We start from the raw sequence: 22,449 nt of genomic DNA, 5'->3' as shown, positions 1-22,449 counted from the left end.
TAACTGATTTCATCGTTAACTGTTTTCATCGTTAACTGATTTCATCTTCATTTAACTGATTTCATCGTTAACTGATTTCATCGTTAACTGATTTCATCTTTAACTGATTTCATCGTTAACTGATTTCATCTTCATTTAACTGATTTCATCGTTAACTGATTTCATCGTTAACTGATTTCATCGTTAACTGATTTCATCTTCATTTAACTGATTTCATCGTTAACTGATTTCATCGTTAACTGATTCCATCGTTAACTGATTTCATCGTTAACTGATTTCATCTTCATTTAACTGATTTCATCGTTAACTGATTTCATCTTCATTTAACTGATTTCATCGTTAACTGATTTCATCGTTAACTGATTTCATCGTTAACTGATTTCATCTTCATTTAACTGATTTCATTTTCATTCTTCATTTAACTGATTTCATCGTTAACTGATTTCATCTTCATTTAACTGATTTCATCGTTAACTGATTTCATCGTTAACTGATTTCATCGTTAACTGATTTCATCTTTAACTGATTTCATCGTTAACTGATTTCATCTTCATTTAACTGATTTCATCGTTAACTGATTTCATCTTCATTTAATTGATTTCATCGTTAACTGATTTCATCGTTAACTGATTTCATCGTTAACTGATTTCATCTTCATTTAACTGATTTCATCGTTAACTGATTCCATCGTTAACTGATTTCATCTTCATTTAACTGATTTCATCGTTAACTGATTTCATCGTTAACTGATTTCATCTTCATTTAACTGATTTCATCGTTAACTGATTTCATCTTCATTTAACTGATTTCATCGTTAACTGATTTCATCGTTAACTGATTTCATCTTCATTTAACTGATTTCATCGTTAACTGATTTCATCGTTAACTGATTCCATCGTTAACTGATTTCATCTTTAACTGATTTCATCGTTAACTGATTTCATCTTCATTTAACTGATTTCATCGTTAAGTGATTTCATCGTTAACTGATTTCATCTTCATTTAACTGATTTCATTGTTAACTGATTTCATCGTTAACTGATTTCATCTTCATTTAACTGATTTCATCGTTAACTGATTTCATCGTTAACTGATTCCATCGTTAACTGATTTCATCGTTAACTGATTTCATCGTTAACTGATTTCATCTTCATTTAACTGATTTCATCGTTAACTGATTTCATCTTCATTTAACTGATTTCATTTTCATTCTTCATTTAACTGATTTCATCGTTAACTGATTTCATCGTTAACTGATTTCATCTTCATTTAACTGATTTCATCGTTAACTGATTTCATCGTTAACTGATTTCATCTTCATTTAACTGATTTCATCGTTAACTGATTTCATCGTTAACTGATTCCATCGTTAACTGATTTCATCTTTAACTGATTTCATCGTTAACTGATTTCATCTTCATTTAACTGATTTCATCGTTAAGTGATTTCATCGTTAACTGATTTCATCTTCATTTAACTGATTTCATTGTTAACTGATTTCATCGTTAACTGATTTCATCTTCATTTAACTGATTTCATCGTTAACTGATTTCATCGTTAACTGATTTCATCGTTAACTGATTCCATCGTTAACTGATTTCATCGTTAAGTGATTTCATCGTTAACTGATTTCATCTTCATTTAACTGATTTCATTGTTAACTGATTTCATCGTTAACTGATTTCATCTTCATTTAACTGATTTCATCGTTAACTGATTTCATCGTTAACTGATTTCATCGTTAACTGATTCCATCGTTAACTGATTTCATCGTTAACTGATTTCATCTTCATTTAACTGATTTCATCGTTAACTGATTTCATCGTTAACTGATTTCATCTTCATTTAACTGATTTCATCGTTAACTGATTTCATCGTTAACTGATTCCATCGTTAACTGATTTCATCGTTAACTGATTTCATCGTTAACTGATTTCATCTTCATTTAACTGATTTCATCGTTAACTGATTTCATCTTCATTTAACTGATTTCATCGTTAACTGATTTCATCGTTAACTGATTTCATCGTTAACTGATTTCATCTTCATTTAACTGATTTCATTTTCATTCTTCATTTAACTGATTTCATCGTTAACTGATTTCATCTTCATTTAATTGATTTCATCGTTAACTGATTTCATCGTTAACTGATTTCATCGTTAACTGATTTCATCTTCATTTAACTGATTTCATCGTTAACTGATTTCATCGTTAACTGATTTCATCGTTAACTGATTTCATCTTCATTTAACTGATTTCATCGTTAACTGATTTCATCGTTAACTGATTTCATCTTTAACTGATTTCATCGTTAACTGATTTCATCTTCATTTAACTGATTTCATCGTTAACTGATTTCATCTTCATTTAACTGATTTCATCGTTAACTGATTTCATCGTTAACTGATTTCATCGTTAACTGATTTCATCTTCATTTAACTGATTCCATCGTTAACTGATTTCATCGTTAACTGATTTCATCGTTAACTGATTTCATCTTCATTTAACTGATTTCATCGTTAACTGATTTCATCGTTAACTGATTTCATCTTTAACTGATTTCATCGTTAACTGATTTCATCTTCATTTAACTGATTTCATCGTTAACTGATTTCATCGTTTACTGATTTCATCGTTAACTGATTTCATCTTCATTTAACTGATTTCATCGTTAACTGATTTCATCGTTAACTGATTTCATCGTTAACTGATTTCATCTTCATTTAACTGATTTCATCGTTAACTGATTCCATCGTTAACTGATTTCATCTTCATTTAACTGATTTCATCGTTAACTGATTTCATCGTTAACTGATTTCATCGTTAACTGATTTCATCTTCATTTAACTGATTTCATTTTCATTCTTCATTTAACTGATTTCATCGTTAACTGATTTCATCTTCATTTAACTGATTTCATCGTTAACTGATTTCATCGTTAACTGATTTCATCGTTAACTGATTTCATCTTTAACTGATTTCATCGTTAACTGATTTCATCTTCATTTAACTGATTTCATCGTTAACTGATTTCATCTTCATTTAATTGATTTCATCGTTAACTGATTTCATCGTTAACTGATTTCATCGTTAACTGATTTCATCTTCATTTAACTGATTTCATCGTTAACTGATTCCATCGTTAACTGATTTCATCTTCATTTAACTGATTTCATCGTTAACTGATTTCATCGTTAACTGATTTCATCTTCATTTAACTGATTTCATCGTTAACTGATTTCATCTTCATTTAACTGATTTCATCGTTAACTGATTTCATCGTTAACTGATTTCATCTTCATTTAACTGATTTCATCGTTAACTGATTTCATCGTTAACTGATTCCATCGTTAACTGATTTCATCTTTAACTGATTTCATCGTTAACTGATTTCATCTTCATTTAACTGATTTCATCGTTAAGTGATTTCATCGTTAACTGATTTCATCTTCATTTAACTGATTTCATTGTTAACTGATTTCATCGTTAACTGATTTCATCTTCATTTAACTGATTTCATCGTTAACTGATTTCATCGTTAACTGATTTCATCGTTAACTGATTCCATCGTTAACTGATTTCATCGTTAACTGATTTCATCGTTAACTGATTTCATCTTCATTTAACTGATTTCATCGTTAACTGATTTCATCTTCATTTAACTGATTTCATTTTCATTCTTCATTTAACTGATTTCATCGTTAACTGATTTCATCTTCATTTAACTGATTTCATCGTTAACTGATTTCATCGTTAACTGATTTCATCTTCATTTAACTGATTTCATCGTTAACTGATTTCATCGTTAACTGATTTCATCTTCATTTAACTGATTTCATCGTTAACTGATTTCATCGTTAACTGATTCCATCGTTAACTGATTTCATCTTTAACTGATTTCATCGTTAACTGATTTCATCTTCATTTAACTGATTTCATCGTTAAGTGATTTCATCGTTAACTGATTTCATCTTCATTTAACTGATTTCATTGTTAACTGATTTCATCGTTAACTGATTTCATCTTCATTTAACTGATTTCATCGTTAACTGATTTCATCGTTAACTGATTTCATCGTTAACTGATTCCATCGTTAACTGATTTCATCGTTAAGTGATTTCATCGTTAACTGATTTCATCTTCATTTAACTGATTTCATTGTTAACTGATTTCATCGTTAACTGATTTCATCTTCATTTAACTGATTTCATCGTTAACTGATTTCATCGTTAACTGATTTCATCGTTAACTGATTCCATCGTTAACTGATTTCATCGTTAACTGATTTCATCGTTAACTGATTTCATCTTCATTTAACTGATTTCATCGTTAACTGATTTCATCGTTAACTGATTTCATCTTCATTTAACTGATTTCATCGTTAACTGATTTCATCGTTAACTGATTCCATCGTTAACTGATTTCATCGTTAACTGATTTCATCGTTAACTGATTTCATCTTCATTTAACTGATTTCATCGTTAACTGATTTCATCTTCATTTAACTGATTTCATCGTTAACTGATTTCATCGTTAACTGATTTCATCGTTAACTGATTTCATCTTCATTTAACTGATTTCATTTTCATTCTTCATTTAACTGATTTCATCGTTAACTGATTTCATCTTCATTTAATTGATTTCATCGTTAACTGATTTCATCGTTAACTGATTTCATCGTTAACTGATTTCATCTTCATTTAACTGATTTCATCGTTAACTGATTTCATCGTTAACTGATTTCATCGTTAACTGATTTCATCTTCATTTAACTGATTTCATCGTTAACTGATTTCATCGTTAACTGATTTCATCTTTAACTGATTTCATCGTTAACTGATTTCATCTTCATTTAACTGATTTCATCGTTAACTGATTTCATCGTTAACTGATTTCATCTTTAACTGATTTCATCGTTAACTGATTTCATCTTCATTTAACTGATTTCATCGTTAACTGATTTCATCTTCATTTAACTGATTTCATCGTTAACTGATTTCATCGTTAACTGATTTCATCGTTAACTGATTTCATCTTCATTTAACTGATTCCATCGTTAACTGATTTCATCGTTAACTGATTTCATCGTTAACTGATTTCATCTTCATTTAACTGATTTCATCGTTAACTGATTTCATCGTTAACTGATTTCATCTTTAACTGATTTCATCGTTAACTGATTTCATCTTCATTTAACTGATTTCATCGTTAACTGATTTCATCGTTTACTGATTTCATCGTTAACTGATTTCATCTTCATTTAACTGATTTCATCGTTAACTGATTTCATCGTTAACTGATTTCATCGTTAACTGATTTCATCTTCATTTAACTGATTTCATCGTTAACTGATTCCATCGTTAACTGATTTCATCTTCATTTAACTGATTTCATCGTTAACTGATTTCATCGTTAACTTATTTCATCTTCATTTAACTGATTTCATCGTTAACTGATTTCATCGTTAACTGATTTCATCGTTAACTGATTTCATCGTTAACTGATTTCATCTTCATTTAACTGATGTCATCGTTAACTGATTTCATCGTTAACTGATTTCATCTTCATTTAACTGATTTCATCGTTAACTGATTTCATCGTTAACTGATTCCATCTTTAACTGATTTCATCGTTAACTGATTTCATCTTCATTTAACTGATGTCATCGTTAACTGATTTCATCGTTAACTGATTTCATCTTCATTTAACTGATTTCATTGTTAACTGATTTCATCGTTAACTGATTTCATCTTCATTTAACTGATTTCATCGTTAACTGATTTCATCGTTAACTGATTCCATCGTTAACTGATTTCATCGTTAACTGATTTCATCGTTAACTGATTTCATCTTCATTTAACTGATTTCATCGTTAACTGATTTCATCTTCATTTAACTGATTTCATTTTCATTCTTCATTTAACTGATTTCATCGTTAACTGATTTCATCTTCATTTAACTGATTTCATCGTTAACTGATTTCATCGTTAACTGATTTCATCTTCATTTAACTGATTTCATCGTTAACTGATTTCATCTTCATTTAACTGATTTCATTTTCATTCTTCATTTAACTGATTTCATCGTTAACTGATTTCATCTTCATTTAACTGATTTCATCGTTAACTGATTTCATCGTTAACTGATTTCATCTTCATTTAACTGATTTCATCGTTAACTGATTTCATCGTTAACTGATTTCATCTTCATTTAACTGATTTCATCGTTAACTGATTTCATCGTTAACTGATTCCATCGTTAACTGATTTCATCTTTAACTGATTTCATCGTTAACTGATTTCATCTTCATTTAACTGATTTCATCGTTAAGTGATTTCATCGTTAACTGATTTCATCTTCATTTAACTGATTTCATTGTTAACTGATTTCATCGTTAACTGATTTCATCTTCATTTAACTGATTTCATCGTTAACTGATTTCATCGTTAACTGATTTCATCGTTAACTGATTTCATCTTCATTTAACTGATTTCATCGTTAACTGATTTCATCTTCATTTAACTGATTTCATTTTCATTCTTCATTTAACTGATTTCATCGTTAACTGATTTCATCTTCATTTAACTGATTTCATCGTTAACTGATTTCATCGTTAACTGATTTCATCTTCTTTTAACTGATTTCATCGTTAACTGATTTCATCTTCATTTAATTGATTTCATCGTTAACTGATTTCATCGTTAACTGATTTCATCTTCATTTAACTGATTTCATCGTTAACTGATTTCATCGTTAACTGATTTCATCTTCATTTAACTGATTTCATCGTTAACTGATTTCATCTTCATTTAACTGATTTCATCGTTAACTGATTTCATCGTTAACTGATTTCATCTTCATTTAACTGATTCCATCGTTAACTGATTTCATCGTTAACTGATTTCATCGTTAACTGATTTCATCTTTAACTGATTTCATCGTTAACTGATTTCATCTTCATTTAACTGATTTCATCGTTAACTGATTTCATCGTTAACTGATTTCATCTTCATTTAACTGATTTCATTTTCATTCTTCATTTAACTGATTTCATCGTTAACTGATTTCATCGTTAACTGATTTCATCTTCTTTTAACTGATTTCATCGTTAACTGATTTCATCTTCATTTAATTGATTTCATCGTTAACTGATTTCATCGTTAACTGATTTCATCTTCATTTAACTGATTTCATCGTTAACTGATTTCATCGTTAACTGATTTCATCTTCATTTAACTGATTTCATCGTTAACTGATTTCATCGTTAACTGATTTCATCTTCATTTAACTGATTTCATCGTTAACTGATTTCATCGTTAACTGATTTCATCTTCATTTAACTGATTCCATCGTTAACTGATTTCATCGTTAACTGATTTCATCGTTAACTGATTTCATCTTTAACTGATTTCATCGTTAACTGATTTCATCTTCATTTAACTGATTTCATCGTTAACTGATTTCATCTTCATTTAACTGATTTCATTTTCATTCTTCATTTAACTGATTTCATCGTTAACTGATTTCATCTTCATTTAACTGATTTCATCGTTAACTGATTTCATCGTTAACTGATTTCATCGTTAACTGATTTCATCTTCATTTAACTGATTCCATCGTTAACTGATTTCATCGTTAACTGATTTCATCGTTAACTGATTTCATCTTCATTTAACTGATTTCATCGTTAACTGATTTCATCGTTAACTGATTCCATCGTTAACTGATTTCATCGTTAACTGATTTCATCTTCATTTAACTGATTTCATCGTTAACTGATTTCATCGTTAACTGATTTCATCTTTAACTGATTTCATCGTTAACTGATTTCATCTTCATTTAACTGATTTCATCGTTAACTGATTTCATCGTTAACTGATTTCATCTTTAACTGATTTCATCGTTAACTGATTTCATCTTCATTTAACTGATTTCATCGTTAACTGATTTCATCGTTAACTGATTTCATCTTCATTTAACTGATTTCATCGTTAACTGATTTCATCGTTAACTGATTCCATCGTTAACTGATTTCATCTTTAACTGATTTCATCGTTAACTGATTTCATCTTCATTTAACTGATTTCATCGTTAACTGATTTCATCGTTAACTGATTTCATCGTTAACTGATTTCATCTTCATTTAACTGATTTCATTGTTAACTGATTTCATCGTTAACTGATTTCATCTTCATTTAACTGATTTCATCGTTAACTGATTTCATCGTTAACTGATTCCATCGTTAACTGATTTCATCTTCATTTAACTGATTTCATCGTTAACTGATTTCATCGTTAACTGATTTCATCGTTAACTGATTTCATCTTCATTTAACTGATTTCATTTTCATTCTTCATTTAACTGATTTCATCGTTAACTGATTTCATCTTCATTTAACTGATTTCATCGTTAACTGATTTCATCGTTAACTGATTTCATCTTCATTTAACTGATTTCATTTTCATTCTTCATTTAACTGATTTCATCGTTAACTGATTTCATCTTCATTTAACTGATTTCATCGTTAACTGATTTCATCGTTAACTGATTTCATCTTCATTTAACTGATTTCATTTTCATTCTTCATTTAACTGATTTCATCGTTAACTGATTTCATCTTCATTTAACTGATTTCATCGTTAACTGATTTCATCGTTAACTGATTTCATCTTCATTTAATTGATTTCATCGTTAACTGATTTCATCGTTAACTGATTTCATCGTTAACTGATTTCATCTTCATTTAACTGATTTCATCGTTAACTGATTTCATCGTTAACTGATTCCATCGTTAACTGATTTCATCGTTAACTGATTTCATCTTCATTTAACTGATTTCATCGTTAACTGATTTCATCGTTAACTGATTTCATCTTCATTTAACTGATTTCATCGTTAACTGATTTCATCGTTAACTGATTTCATCGTTAACTGATTTCATCGTTAACTGATTTCATCGTTAACTGATTTCATCTTCATTTAACTGATTTCATCGTTAACTGATTTCATCGTTAACTGATTTCATCTTCATTTAACTGATTTCATCGTTAACTGATTTCATCGTTAACTGATTTCATCTTCATTTAACTGATTTCATCGTTAACTGATTTCATCGTTAACTGATTCCATCGTTAACTGATTTCATCTTTAACTGATTTCATCGTTAACTGATTTCATCTTCATTTAACTGATTTCATCGTTAAGTGATTTCATCGTTAACTGATTTCATCGTTAACTGATTTCATCGTTAACTGATTTCATCTTCATTTAACTGATTTCATCGTTAACTGATTTCATCGTTAACTGATTTCATCTTCATTTAACTGATTTCATCGTTCACTGATTTCATCGTTCACTGATTTCATCTTCATTTAACTGATTTCATCGTTAACTGATTTCATCGTTAACTGATTTCATCTTCATTTAACTGATTTCATCGTTAACTGATTTCATCTTCATTTAACTGATTTCATCGTTAACTGATTTCATCGTTAACTGATTTCATCTTCATTTAACTGATTTCATCGTTAACTGATTTCATCGTTAACTGATTCCATCGTTAACTGATTTCATCGTTAACTGATTTCATCTTCATTTAACTGATTTCGTCTTCATTTAACTGATTTCATCGTTAACTGATTTCATCTTTAACTGATTTCATCGTTAACTGATTTCATCGTTAACTGATTTCATCTTCATTTAACTGATTTCATCGTTAACTGATTTCATCGTTAACTGATTCCATCGTTAACTGATTTCATCTTTAACTGATTTCATCGTTAACTGATTTCATCTTCATTTAACTGATTTCATCGTTAACTGATTTCATCTTCATTTAATTGATTTCATTTTCATTCTTCATTTAACTGATTTCATCGTTAACTGATTTCATCTTCATTTAATTGATTTCATCGTTAACTGATTTCATCGTTAACTGATTTCATCGTTAACTGATTTCATCTTCATTTAACTGATTTCATCGTTAACTGATTTCATCGTTAACTGATTTCATCTTCATTTAACTGATTTCATCGTTAACTGATTTCATCGTTAACTGATTTCATCGTTAACTGATTTCATCTTCATTTAACTGATTTCATCGTTGACTGATTTCATCGTTAACTGATTTCATCTTTAACTGATTTCATCGTTAACTGATTTCATCTTCATTTAACTGATTTCATCGTTAACTGATTTCATCTTCATTTAATTGATTTCATTTTCATTCTTCATTTAACTGATTTCATCGTTAACTGATTTCATCTTCATTTAATTGATTTCATCGTTAACTGATTTCATCGTTAACTGATTTCATCGTTAACTGATTTCATCTTCATTTAACTGATTTCATCGTTAACTGATTTCATCGTTAACTGATTTCATCTTCATTTAACTGATTTCATCGTTAACTGATTTCATCGTTAACTGATTTCATCTTCATTTAACTGATTTCATCGTTAACTGATTTCATCGTTAACTGATTTCATCTTTAACTGATTTCATCGTTAACTGATTTCATCTTCATTTAACTGATTTCATCGTTAACTGATTTCATCGTTAACTGATTTCATCTTTAACTGATTTCATCGTTAACTGATTTCATCTTCATTTAACTGATTTCATCGTTAACTGATTTCATCGTTAACTGATTTCATCTTCATTTAACTGATTTCATCGTTAACTGATTTCATCGTTAACTGATTTCATCGTTAACTGATTCCATCGTTAACTGATTTCATCGTTAACTGATTTCATCGTTAACTGATTTCATCTTCATTTAACTGATTTCATCGTTAACTGATTTCATCGTTAACTGATTTCATCTTCATTTAACTGATTTCATCGTTAACTGATTTCATCGTTAACTGATTCCATCGTTAACTGATTTCATCGTTAACTGATTTCATCTTCATTTAACTGATTTCATCGTTAACTGATTTCATCTTCATTTAACTGATTTCATCGTTAACTGATTTCATCGTTAACTGATTTCATCCTTAACTGATTTCATCTTCATTTAACTGATTTCATCGTTAACTGATTCCATCGTTAACTGATTTCATCTTCATTTAACTGATTTCATCGTTAACTGATTTCATCGTTAACTGATTTCATCTTCATTTAACTGATTTCATCGTTAACTGATTTCATCTTCATTTAACTGATTTCATCGTTAACTGATTTCATCGTTAACTGATTTCATCTTCATTTAACTGATTTCATCGTTAACTGATTTCATCGTTAACTGATTTCATCTTTAACTGATTTCATCTTCATTTAACTGATTTCATCGTTAAGTGATTTCATCGTTAACTGATTTCATCTTCATTTAACTGATTTCATTGTTAACTGATTTCATCGTTAACTGATTTCATCTTCATTTAACTGATTTCATTGTTAACTGATTTCATCGTTAACTGATTTCATCTTCATTTAACTGATTTCATCGTTAACTGATTTCATCGTTAAGTGATTTCATCGTTAACTGATTTCATCTTCATTTAACTGATTTCATCGTTAAGTGATTTCATCGTTAACTGATTTCATCTTCATTTAACTGATTTCATTGTTAACTGATTTCATCGTTAACTGATTTCATCTTCATTTAACTGATTTCATTGTTAACTGATTTCATCGTTAACTGATTTCATCGTTAACTGATTTCATCTTCATTTAACTGATTTCATCGTTAACTGATTTCATCGTTAAGTGATTTCATCGTTAACTGATTTCATCTTCATTTAACTGATTTCATCGTTAAGTGATTTCATCGTTAACTGATTTCATCTTCATTTAACTGATTTCATTGTTAACTGATTTCATCGTTAACTGATTTCATCTTCATTTAACTGATTTCATTGTTAACTGATTTCATCTTTAACTGATTTCATCGTTAACTGATTTCATCTTCATTTAACTGATTTCATCGTTAACTGATTTCATCGTTAACTGATTTCATCTTTAACTGATTTCATCGTTAACTGATTTCATCTTCATTTAACTGATTTCATCGTTAAGTGATTTCATCGTTAACTGATTTCATCTTCATTTAACTGATTTCATTGTTAACTGATTTCATCGTTAACTGATTTCATCTTCATTTAACTGATTTCATCGTTAACTGATTTCATCGTTAACTGATTCCATCGTTAACTGATTTCATCGTTAACTGATTCCATCGTTAACTGATTTCATCGTTAACTGATTTCATCGTTAACTGATTTCATCTTCATTTAACTGATTTCATCGTTAACTGATTTCATCTTCATTTAACTGATTTCATTTTCATTCTTCATTTAACTGATTTCATCGTTAACTGATTTCATCTTCATTTAACTGATTTCATCGTTAACTGATTTCATCGTTAACTGATTTCATCTTCATTTAACTGATTTCATCGTTAACTGATTTCATCGTTAACTGATTTCATCTTCATTTAACTGATTTCATCGTTAACTGATTTCATCGTTAACTGATTCCATCGTTAACTGATTTCATCTTTAACTGATTTCATCGTTAACTGATTTCATCTTCATTTAACTGATTCCATCGTTAACTGATTTCATCTTTAACTGATTTCATCGTTAACTGATTTCATCTTCATTTAACTGATTTCATCGTTAAGTGATTTCATCGTTAACTGATTTCATCTTCATTTAACTGATTTCATTGTTAACTGATTTCATCGTTAACTGATTTCATCTTCATTTAACTGATTTCATCGTTAACTGATTTCATCGTTAACTGATTTCATCGTTAACTGATTCCATCGTTAACTGATTTCATCGTTAACTGATTTCATCGTTAACTGATTTCATCTTCATTTAACTGATTTCATCGTTAACTGATTTCATCGTTAACTGATTTCATCTTCATTTAACTGATTTCATCGTTAACTGATTTCATCGTTAACTGATTCCATCGTTAACTGATTTCATCGTTAACTGATTTCATCGTTAACTGATTTCATCTTCATTTAACTGATTTCATCGTTAACTGATTTCATCTTCATTTAACTGATTTCATCGTTAACTGATTTCATCGTTAACTGATTTCATCGTTAACTGATTTCATCTTCATTTAACTGATTTCATTTTCATTCTTCATTTAACTGATTTCATCGTTAACTGATTTCATCTTCATTTAATTGATTTCATCGTTAACTGATTTCATCGTTAACTGATTTCATCGTTAACTGATTTCATCTTCATTTAACTGAGTTCATCGTTAACTGATTTCATCGTTAACTGATTTCATCTTCATTTAACTGATTTCATCGTTAACTGATTTCATCGTTAACTGATTTCATCGTTAACTGATTTCATCTTCATTTAACTGATTTCATCGTTAACTGATTTCATCGTTAACTGATTTCATCTTTAACTGATTTCATCGTTAACTGATTTCATCTTCATTTAACTGATTTCATCGTTAACTGATTTCATCGTTAACTGATTTCATCTTTAACTGATTTCATCGTTAACTGATTTCATCTTCATTTAACTGATTTCATCGTTAACTGATTTCATCTTCATTTAACTGATTTCATCGTTAACTGATTTCATCGTTAACTGATTTCATCTTCATTTAACTGATTCCATCGTTAACTGATTTCATCGTTAACTGATTTCATCGTTAACTGATTTCATCTTCATTTAACTGATTTCATCGTTAACTGATTTCATCGTTAACTGATTTCATCTTTAACTGATTTCATCGTTAACTGATTTCATCTTCATTTAACTGATTTCATCGTTAACTGATTTCATCGTTTACTGATTTCATCGTTAACTGATTTCATCTTCATTTAACTGATTTCATCGTTAACTGATTTCATCGTTAACTGATTCCATCGTTAACTGATTTCATCGTTAACTGATTTCATCTTCATTTAACTGATTTCATCGTTAACTGATTTCATCTTCATTTAACTGATTTCATCGTTAACTGATTTCATCGTTAACTGATTTCATCTTCATTTAACTGATTTCATTTTCATTCTTCATTTAACTGATTTCATCGTTAACTGATTTCATCTTCATTTAACTGATTTCATCGTTAACTGATTTCATCGTTAACTGATTTCATCGTTAACTGATTTCATCTTTAACTGATTTCATCGTTAACTGATTTCATCTTCATTTAACTGATTTCATCGTTAACTGATTTCATCTTCATTTAATTGATTTCATCGTTAACTGATTTCATCGTTAACTGATTTCATCGTTAACTGATTTCATCTTCATTTAACTGATTTCATCGTTAACTGATTCCATCGTTAACTGATTTCATCTTCATTTAACTGATTTCATCTTCATTTAACTGATTTCATCGTTAACTGATTTCATCTTCATTTAACTGATTTCATCGTTAACTGATTTCATCGTTAACTGATTTCATCGTTAACTGATTTCATCTTCATTTAACTGATGTCATCGTTAACTGATTTCATCGTTAACTGATTTCATCTTCATTTAACTGATTTCATCGTTAACTGATTTCATCGTTAACTGATTCCATCGTTAACTGATTTCATCTTTAACTGATTTCATCGTTAACTGATTTCATCTTCATTTAACTGATTTCATCGTTAAGTGATTTCATCGTTAACTGATTTCATCTTCATTTAACTGATTTCATTGTTAACTGATTTCATCGTTAACTGATTTCATCTTCATTTAACTGATTTCATCGTTAACTGATTTCATCGTTAACTGATTCCATCGTTAACTGATTTCATCGTTAACTGATTTCATCGTTAACTGATTTCATCTTCATTTAACTGATTTCATCGTTAACTGATTTCATCTTCATTTAACTGATTTCATTTTCATTCTTCATTTAACTGATTTCATCGTTAACTGATTTCATCTTCATTTAACTGATTTCATCGTTAACTGATTTCATCGTTAACTGATTTCATCTTCATTTAACTGATTTCATCGTTAACTGATTTCATCTTCATTTAACTGATTTCATTTTCATTCTTCATTTAACTGATTTCATCGTTAACTGATTTCATCTTCATTTAACTGATTTCATCGTTAACTGATTTCATCGTTAACTGATTTCATCTTCATTTAACTGATTTCATCGTTAACTGATTTCATCGTTAACTGATTCCATCGTTAACTGATTTCATCTTTAACTGATTTCATCGTTAACTGATTTCATCTTCATTTAACTGATTTCATCGTTAACTGATTTCATCGTTAACTGATTTCATCTTCATTTAACTGATTTCATTGTTAACTGATTTCATCGTTAACTGATTTCATCTTCATTTAACTGATTTCATCGTTAACTGATTTCATCGTTAACTGATTTCATCTTCATTTAACTGATTTCATCTTCATTTAACTGATTTCATCGTTAACTGATTTCATCTTCATTTAACTGATTTCATTTTCATTCTTCATTTAACTGATTTCATCGTTAACTGATTTCATCTTCATTTAACTGATTTCATCGTTAACTGATTTCATCGTTAACTGATTTCATCTTCTTTTAACTGATTTCATCGTTAACTGATTTCATCTTCATTTAATTGATTTCATCGTTAACTGATTTCATCGTTAACTGATTTCATCTTCATTTAACTGATTTCATCGTTAACTGATTTCATCGTTAACTGATTTCATCTTTAACTGATTTCATCGTTAACTGATTTCATCTTCATTTAACTGATTTCATCGTTAACTGATTTCATCGTTAACTGATTTCATCTTCATTTAACTGATTTCATTTTCATTCTTCATTTAACTGATTTCATCGTTAACTGATTTCATCGTTAACTGATTTCATCTTCTTTTAACTGATTTCATCGTTAACTGATTTCATCGTTAACTGATTTCATCTTCATTTAATTGATTTCATCGTTAACTGATTTCATCGTTAACTGATTTCATCTTCATTTAACTGATTTCATCGTTAACTGATTTCATCGTTAACTGATTTCATCTTCATTTAACTGATTTCATCGTTAACTGATTTCATCGTTAACTGATTTCATCTTCATTTAACTGATTTCATCGTTAACTGATTTCATCGTTAACTGATTTCATCTTCATTTAACTGATTCCATCGTTAACTGATTTCATCGTTAACTGATTTCATCGTTAACTGATTTCATCTTTAACTGATTTCATCGTTAACTGATTTCATCTTCATTTAACTGATTTCATCGTTAACTGATTTCATCTTCATTTAACTGATTTCATTTTCATTCTTCATTTAATTGATTTCATCGTTAACTGATTTCATCTTCATTTAACTGATTTCATCGTTAACTGATTTCATCGTTAACTGATTTCATCGTTAACTGATTTCATCTTCATTTAACTGATTCCATCGTTAACTGATTTCATCGTTAACTGATTTCATCTTCATTTAACTGATTTCATCGTTAACTGATTTCATCGTTAACTGATTCCATCGTTAACTGATTTCATCGTTAACTGATTTCATCTTCATTTAACTGATTTCATCGTTAACTGATTTCATCGTTAACTGATTTCATCTTTAACTGATTTCATCGTTAACTGATTTCATCTTCATTTAACTGATTTCATCGTTAACTGATTTCATCGTTAACTGATTTCATCTTTAACTGATTTCATCGTTAACTGATTTCATCTTCATTTAACTGATTTCATCGTTAACTGATTTCATCGTTAACTGATTTCATCTTCATTTAACTGATTTCATCGTTAACTGATTTCATCGTTAACTGATTCCATCGTTAACTGATTTCATCTTTAACTGATTTCATCGTTAACTGATTTCATCTTCATTTAACTGATTTCATCGTTAACTGATTTCATCGTTAACTGATTTCATCGTTAACTGATTTCATCTTCATTTAACTGATTTCATTGTTAACTGATTTCATCGTTAACTGATTTCATCTTCATTTAACTGATTTCATCGTTAACTGATTTCATCGTTAACTGATTCCATCGTTAACTGATTTCATCTTCATTTAACTGATTTCATCGTTAACTGATTTCATCGTTAACTGATTTCATCGTTAACTGATTTCATCTTCATTTAACTGATTTCATTTTCATTCTTCATTTAACTGATTTCATCGTTAACTGATTTCATCTTCATTTAACTGATTTCATTTTCATTCTTCATTTAACTGATTTCATCGTTAACTGATTTCATCTTCATTTAACTGATTTCATCGTTAACTGATTTCATCGTTAACTGATTTCATCTTCATTTAACTGATTTCATCGTTAACTGATTTCATCTTCATTTAATTGATTTCATCGTTAACTGATTTCATCGTTAACTGATTTCATCGTTAACTGATTTCATCTTCATTTAACTGATTTCATCGTTAACTGATTTCATCGTTAACTGATTTCATCGTTAACTGATTTCATCTTCATTTAACTGATTTCATCGTTAACTGATTTCATCGTTAACTGATTTCATCGTTAACTGATTTCATCGTTAACTGATTTCATCTTCATTTAACTGATTTCATCGTTAACTGATTTCATCGTTAACTGATTTCATCGTTAACTGATTTCATCTTCATTTAACTGATTTCATCGTTAACTGATTTCATCTTCATTTAACTGATTTCATCGTTAACTGATTTCATCGTTAACTGATTTCATCGTTAACTGATTTCATCTTCATTTAACTGATTCCATCGTTAACTGATTCCATCGTTAACTGATTTCATCGTTAACTGATTTCATCTTCATTTAACTGATTTCATCGTTAACTGATTTCATCGTTAACTGATTTCATCTTTAACTGATTTCATCGTTAACTGATTTCATCTTCATTTAACTGATTTCATCGTTAACTGATTTCATCGTTAACTGATTTCATCGTTAACTGATTTCATCTTCATTTAACTGATTTCATCGTTAACTGATTTCATCGTTAACTGATTCCATCGTTAACTGATTTCATCGTTAACTGATTTGATCTTCATTTAACTGATTTCATCGTTAACTGATTTCATCTTCATTTAACTGATTTCATCGTTAACTGATTTCATCGTTAACTGATTTCATCGTTAACTGATTTCATCTTCATTTAACTGATTTCATTTTCATTCTTCATTTAACTGATTTCATCGTTAACTGATTTCATCTTCATTTAACTGATTTCATCGTTAACTGATTTCATCTTCATTTAACTGATTTCATCGTTAACTGATTTCATCTTCATTTAATTGATTTCATCGTTAACTGATTTCATCGTTAACTGATTTCATCGTTAACTGATTTCATCTTCATTTAACTGATTTCATCGTTAACTGATTTCATCGTTAACTGATTCCATCGTTAACTGATTTCATCGTTAACTGATTTCATCTTCATTTAACTGATTTCATCGTTAACTGATTTCATCGTTAACTGATTTCATCTTCATTTAACTGATTTCATCGTTAACTGATTTCATCTTTAACTGATTTCATCGTTAACTGATTTCATCGTTAACTGATTTCATCGTTAACTGATTTCATCTTCATTTAACTGATTTCATCGTTAACTGATTTCATCGTTAACTGATTTCATCTTCATTTAACTGATTTCATCGTTAACTGATTTCATCGTTAACTGATTTCATCTTCATTTAACTGATTTCATCGTTAACTGATTTCATCGTTAACTGATTCCATCGTTAACTGATTTCATCTTTAACTGATTTCATCGTTAACTGATTTCATCTTCATTTAACTGATTTCATCGTTAAGTGATTTCATCGTTAACTGATTTCATCGTTAACTGATTTCATCGTTAACTGATTTCATCTTCATTTAACTGATTTCATCGTTAACTGATTTCATCGTTAACTGATTTCATCGTTAACTGATTTCATCTTCATTTAACTGATTTCATTGTTAACTGATTTCATCGTTAACTGATTTCATCTTCATTTAACTGATTTCATCGTTAACTGATTTCATCGTTAACTGATTCCATCGTTAACTGATTTCATCTTCATTTAACTGATTTCATCGTTAACTGATTTCATCGTTAACTGATTTCATCGTTAACTGATTTCATCTTCATTTAACTGATTTCATTTTCATTCTTCATTTAACTGATTTCATCGTTAACTGATTTCATCTTCATTTAACTGATTTCATTTTCATTCTTCATTTAACTGATTTCATCGTTAACTGATTTCATCTTCATTTAACTGATTTCATCGTTAACTGATTTCATCGTTAACTGATTTCATCTTCATTTAACTGATTTCATCGTTAACTGATTTCATCTTCATTTAATTGATTTCATCGTTAACTGATTTCATCGTTAACTGATTTCATCGTTAACTGATTTCATCTTCATTTAACTGATTTCATCGTTAACTGATTTCATCGTTAACTGATTTCATCGTTAACTGATTTCATCTTCATTTAACTGATTTCATCGTTAACTGATTTCATCGTTAACTGATTTCATCGTTAACTGATTTCATCGTTAACTGATTTCATCTTCATTTAACTGATTTCATCGTTAACTGATTTCATCGTTAACTGATTTCATCGTTAACTGATTTCATCTTCATTTAACTGATTTCATCGTTAACTGATTTCATCTTCATTTAACTGATTTCATCGTTAACTGATTTCATCGTTAACTGATTTCATCGTTAACTGATTTCATCTTCATTTAACTGATTCCATCGTTAACTGATTCCATCGTTAACTGATTTCATCGTTAACTGATTTCATCTTCATTTAACTGATTTCATCGTTAACTGATTTCATCGTTAACTGATTTCATCTTTAACTGATTTCATCGTTAACTGATTTCATCTTCATTTAACTGATTTCATCGTTAACTGATTTCATCGTTAACTGATTTCATCGTTAACTGATTTCATCTTCATTTAACTGATTTCATCGTTAACTGATTTCATCGTTAACTGATTCCATCGTTAACTGATTTCATCGTTAACTGATTTGATCTTCATTTAACTGATTTCATCGTTAACTGATTTCATCTTCATTTAACTGATTTCATCGTTAACTGATTTCATCGTTAACTGATTTCATCGTTAACTGATTTCATCTTCATTTAACTGATTTCATTTTCATTCTTCATTTAACTGATTTCATCGTTAACTGATTTCATCTTCATTTAACTGATTTCATCGTTAACTGATTTCATCTTCATTTAACTGATTTCATCGTTAACTGATTTCATCTTCATTTAATTGATTTCATCGTTAACTGATTTCATCGTTAACTGATTTCATCGTTAACTGATTTCATCTTCATTTAACTGATTTCATCGTTAACTGATTTCATCGTTAACTGATTCCATCGTTAACTGATTTCATCGTTAACTGATTTCATCTTCATTTAACTGATTTCATCGTTAACTGATTTCATCGTTAACTGATTTCATCTTCATTTAACTGATTTCATCGTTAACTGATTTCATCTTTAACTGATTTCATCGTTAACTGATTTCATCGTTAACTGATTTCATCGTTAACTGATTTCATCTTCATTTAACTGATTTCATCGTTAACTGATTTCATCGTTAACTGATTTCATCTTCATTTAACTGATTTCATCGTTAACTGATTTCATCGTTAACTGATTTCATCTTCATTTAACTGATTTCATCGTTAACTGATTTCATCGTTAACTGATTCCATCGTTAACTGATTTCATCTTTAACTGATTTCATCGTTAACTGATTTCATCTTCATTTAACTGATTTCATCGTTAAGTGATTTCATCGTTAACTGATTTCATCGTTAACTGATTTCATCGTTAACTGATTTCATCTTCATTTAACTGATTTCATCGTTAACTGATTTCATCGTTAACTGATTTCATCGTTAACTGATTTCATCTTCATTTAACTGATTTCATCGTTCACTGATTTCATCGTTAACTGATTTCATCTTCATTTAACTGATTTCATCGTTAACTGATTTCATCGTTAACTGATTTCATCTTCATTTAACTGATTTCATCGTTAACTGATTTCATCTTCATTTAACTGATTTCATCGTTAACTGATTTCATCGTTAACTGATTTCATCTTCATTTAACTGATTTCATCGTTAACTGATTTCATCGTTAACTGATTTCATCGTTAACTGATTTCATCTTCATTTAACTGATTTCGTCTTCATTTAACTGATTTCATCGTTAACTGATTTCATCTTTAACTGATTTCATCGTTAACTGATTTCATCGTTAACTGATTTCATCGTTAACTGATTTCATCGTTAACTGATTTCATCTTCATTTAACTGATTTCATCGTTAACTGATTTCATCGTTAACTGATTCCATCGTTAACTGATTTCATCTTTAACTGATTTCATCGTTAACTGATTTCATCTTCATTTAACTGATTTCATCGTTAACTGATTTCATCTTCATTTAATTGATTTCATCGTTAACTGATTTCATCCTTAACTGATTTCATCTTCATTTAACTGATTTCATCGTTAACTGATTTCATCGTTAACTGATTTCATCTTCATTTAATTGATTTCATCGTTAACTGATTTCATCGTTAACTGATTTCATCTTCATTTAACTGATTTCATCGTTAACTGATTTCATCGTTAACTGATTTCATCTTCATTTAACTGATTTCATCGTTAACTGATTTCATCGTTAACTGATTTCATCTTCATTTAACTGATTTCATCGTTAACTGATTTCATCGTTAACTGATTTCATCTTCATTTAACTGATTTCATCGTTAACTGATTTCATCTTCATTTAACTGATTTCATCGTTAACTGATTTCATCTTCATTTAACTGATTCCATCGTTAACTGATTTCATCGTTAACTGATTTCATCGTTAACTGATTTCATCTTCATTTAACTGATTTCATCGTTAACTGATTTCATCTTTAACTGATTTCATCGTTAACTGATTTCATCTTCATTTAACTGATTTCATCGTTAACTGATTTCATCGTTAACTGATTTCATCGTTAACTGATTTCATCTTCATTTAACTGATTTCATCGTTAACTGATTTCATCGTTAACTGATTCCATCGTTAACTGATTTCATCGTTAACTGATTTCATCTTCATTTAACTGATTTCATCGTTAACTGATTTCATCGTTAACTGATTTCATCGTAAACTGATTTCATCTTCATTTAACTGATTTCATTTTCATTCTTCATTTAACTGATTTCATCGTTAACTGATTTCATCTTCATTTAACTGATTCCATCGTTAACTGATTTCATCTTTAACTGATTTCATCGTTAACTGATTTCATCTTCATTTAACTGATTTCATCGTTAACTGATTTCATCTTCATTTAATTGATTTCATCGTTAACTGATTTCATCCTTAACTGATTTCATCTTCATTTAACTGATTTCATCGTTAACTGATTTCATCGTTAACTGATTTCATCTTCATTTAATTGATTTCATCGTTAACTGATTTCATCGTTAACTGATTTCATCTT

Source organism: Semicossyphus pulcher, unplaced genomic scaffold, assembly GCF_022749685.1.
Source record: "Semicossyphus pulcher isolate SPU_LCO1_2020_fin unplaced genomic scaffold, fSemPul1.0.p SCAF_2, whole genome shotgun sequence".
NCBI classification, from domain to species: domain Eukaryota; kingdom Metazoa; phylum Chordata; class Actinopteri; order Labriformes; family Labridae; genus Semicossyphus; species Semicossyphus pulcher.
This window is presented reverse-complemented; position numbering follows the sequence as displayed.